Source organism: Vulpes lagopus, chromosome 16, assembly GCF_018345385.1.
Source record: "Vulpes lagopus strain Blue_001 chromosome 16, ASM1834538v1, whole genome shotgun sequence".
NCBI classification, from domain to species: domain Eukaryota; kingdom Metazoa; phylum Chordata; class Mammalia; order Carnivora; family Canidae; genus Vulpes; species Vulpes lagopus.
The window spans coordinates 48,817,504-48,821,604 of NC_054839.1; positions in this window are offsets into that span (position 1 = coordinate 48,817,504).

The following is a 4,101-nucleotide window of genomic DNA, read 5'->3' on the forward strand; positions in this document are numbered from 1 at the left end:
ATTAAAACTATATTTCAAAGAAACTAAGAGTCACTCAACTTTACCTAGTATTTTATTTAATACAGCAGTTACTCTATCAGAAACTGGACTGAAGACTGGGAATACAATGCTGAATGAAGGATGTCCTTGAAGAGTTCACAATTAAGCTTAGGAAAGTGAAGCAAATTGATGTGAGGATTTAGTGGTCCCAGGGAGAAAAACTATGAAACTTATAATCTTGAATAAATCTTTGATAGGTGCATTAAAATTTTTTTCTACCTTCTTTGTATTACATAATGTAGAAAGATAGAGTCCACTTAGAATGAATTTCCACTTCCTAAACTTAATTATTTTGGGGGATTTTTGGAAATTTACATATACAATGGCATATTAAAATAATGATCCTCACAGCAAAGAAGATTTAAATCCAACATAATGCATTAGATATCTTCAATTTTTTGTAATGAAACATATGGTAAACAACTAGATTCATCAAGCAACATAACAAATTTACCAAATAAATCGTATTGTGATTCAATGTTACAGTGAAAAGAAAATTTTCATAGCATTCGCTTAAGAAGTACAAGAAAAAGTCATGTTTTAAGTATAAAATTAGGAAATGTCAAATTCTGACTTCATTTTAGAGAAACCCATTTATAATAGAGGAAAATAAAGAATAAATTAAAACAAAAGTATATGTGAAAATTCCAAACCCTTTGTTTCAAGTCCACTGAATATATGATTATCCTTGCTACCTTTTCATTTTAACTTATTAATGCCAAGATATAGGTATTGACAACAAATGTAATTTTATTCACACAAATTCAAACTCTGGGTACATTTCTTTAATTCTATTTACTTTCTTTTTAACTACATTGTATAAAGAGAACAACTGATGAGTTTTTAAACTTACTTAAATTTTTTTAAACTTAAACTTTCTCTATTTGAAAAAAAAAATTGTTTTTCCACTGCCACCACCACAAAAAGTACAATTCTTAACATGCTTTATTTTTTGGTGTAGTTATTCTTTGAAATAATTAGTTTTCTGTCTAATACATGGCTGATAACATGTCATAATGTAGCTTGTCAAGTGTCAAATGACTCTCCAAGTCATCCAAGCATTAGAAGGAAATGAAATCATTCATCTAGATACAATTTTGTGTAAGTCAAGTTCAAGAACTCACAGAATAAATTTACAGTGTTAATGAAGGCCGTGTATAAAGGCAATACTAATACTAGTAGTATTTTTGTTATCCTATCAACATTAATAGAAATCAGCTATGTTAAGTTGGAATAAGTATTTAACAAGAAGGGGAAAAAATAATCTCATATAAACACTAGATTTCAGCTCTTGTCATATACTTATATCCTTCATTATTCTGTCATTATTGTTATTATTAACCATTGAGTTTTCCCTATTTCAGTAGTCTTTATTTTTCAGAAAAGCTTTAGTTTACAGCAAAATTGAGAAGAAAGCACAGAGAGCATCTTTTCCTGTGTCTGTTAGTCATCTACACGTCTTCTTTGAAAAAAATGTCTGCGTCTCCTGCCCATTTCTTAACAGGATTATTTGTTTTTGGAGGGTGTTGAGTTTGATAAGTTCTTTATAGATTTTTCATGCTGATCCTTTATCAGATATGCCATTTGCAAATACCTTCATCCGTTCCAAAGGTTGCCTTTTAGTTTTACTGATTGTTTCCTTTGCTGTGCAGAAGCTTGGTATCTTGATGAAGTTCCAATAGTTCATTTTTGCTTTTGTTTCCCTCACCTCTGGAGATGTGTCTAGCAAGAAGTTGCTACTGCCGATGTCAAAGATCAGGAATATACAAATCGAAACTATAATGAGGTACTACTTCACACCAGTCGGAATGGCTGTAATGAACAACACAGGAAAGAACAGATGTGGGAGAGGATGCAGAGAAAGAGGAACCCTCTTATACTGTTGGGGGGAATGGAAACTGGTGCGGTCACTCTGGAGAGCAGCAGGGATGTTCCTCAAAAAGTTAAAAATATCTTATGATCCAGCAATTGCACTATTAAGTATTTATCTAGAGGATACAAATATAATGATTTAGATGGGACACATGCACCCCAGAGTTTATAGCAGCATTATCAACAATAGCCAAACTAAGAAAGAGCCCAAATATCCAACAACTGACAAATGGCTCAAGAGGTGGTACACACACACACACACACACACACGAATATTACTCAGCCATCAAAAAGAATGAATGAATGCCATTTGCAACAACATGGATGGAGCCAAAGTGTATTATGCTAAGTGAAATAAGTCAGAGAAAGACAATGTAGGATTCCACTCATATGTGGAACTTAAGAAACAAAACAGATGAATATAGGGGGAAGAAAAAAGAGAGGCAAGCCGTAAAACAGACCCTTAAGTATAGAGAACAAAGAGGGTGGCTGGAGAGGAAGTGGGCAGGGGATAGGCTAGCTGGGTGACGTGCATTAGGACAAAACTGGTGGGACACCTGGGTGGCTAAGCAGTTGAGCGTCTGCCTTCGGCTCAGGGAGTGATCTCAGGTTCTGGGATCAAGTCCCACATCAGGCTCCCTTTGGGGAGCCTGCTTCTCCCTCTGTGTCTCTGCCTCTCTCTTTCTCTGTGTCTCTCATGAATAAATAAATCTTAAAGAAAAATAAAAGGACAGCACTTGTTGTAATGAGTACTGGGTGTTACATGTAAGGGGAGAATCTCTAAATTCTACTCCTGAAACTAATATTACACTGTATGTTAACTAACTGGATTTTAAATTAAAACTTGAAACAAACCAATAAAGAAAGTACAGAGAGCTCCCATATACTACTGCCACCACCACAACATACACGCAGGGGCAAAACCTCCCCTATATAGACATCTGTACCACTCTGACATTGGATGTTAGTTTGGGGGAGGCTGTATGTGGGGACAAGGATTAATGGGAACTTGATTTTTATATAGTTTTTTTAATATGCAAATAGGCAATCTCTTATCTGCAACAACTCCTATACAGATATAGAATACATTAATTAATACAAAGTTTAAATATAATTTTAGTGTCACATGCAGTTTTTCTAATGTCAAAGTCTAAAACTAACAATGCTGACACTGCATATAGTTTTTGTTCAAAAATGCACAATTGCAACTTTTTTTTAAATTAATTTTTATTGGTGTTCAATTTTCTAAAACTTTAATTTTTATTACTTTTTACCTTAATACTTCTAAAAATCTGAAAAACTAATAGGAAAGCAGTCTTCATTTATTATATTACATATAAATATTTAGGATGATTTATTTTCTCCATAAATGAATATCCACTCATCTTTGAAGGTGCCCAGGCATCTTAATCACATTTTTAAAAAACCTTGTGCCTTATAATTTAAAATGTAATTTTTTTTTTGCAAAAGAGGTAGATACACTTCCTCTAATAAACATTTAAAATTAAATTTTATGCTATAGTTTGTGACTTAGAGTTGAAATATGCTTTCCTTGGCCTCTCAGATTTTTATCTATAGACATGTGAGATATCCAGTAAGTTTTGCTCTGTAATAATATCTTTCACAACAGAATAAACAAATTCAGGTATATTTTATCTTCTTTAAATTTCATAGTCTAGTATTTAGGTAATCCAAAGGTTTTTATCCACTATCTATTCTTTAATTTAGCAGCCAAAGTTATTATAATTTTCATATAATTTATGCATCAAAACTCAATGCTTCAAATAGAATATTTCCACTGGATTTAGCACTGATAACACTTGTTTCTATCAGAAAGCGATTCCTGCTCAATTCTTTCATTTTACTTTTGACTTGAAGGCTATGCACATTTGACTTGGTACAAGGTAGATAGCAGAAACATATCTGAACATTTTATTAAGACAAACACAATATTTTTATGTAAATATTCATGTGAAAGAAGTGTGTATCTCTGTAAGTGTTCGGAAGTAACATGTGATTATCACAACCTTATTGACCAGATTTGTGTTGAGAAAGCTTGTGTAGGCAGGCTTTTCTAAAAAGCACTAAATTTCAATATTAATATGACAGAAATCATCACTGCATAATTTTATTGTTTTTTTCATGTTCATGATTTGATGACAGTTCAAACTCATGCTTAAAGACTGTATT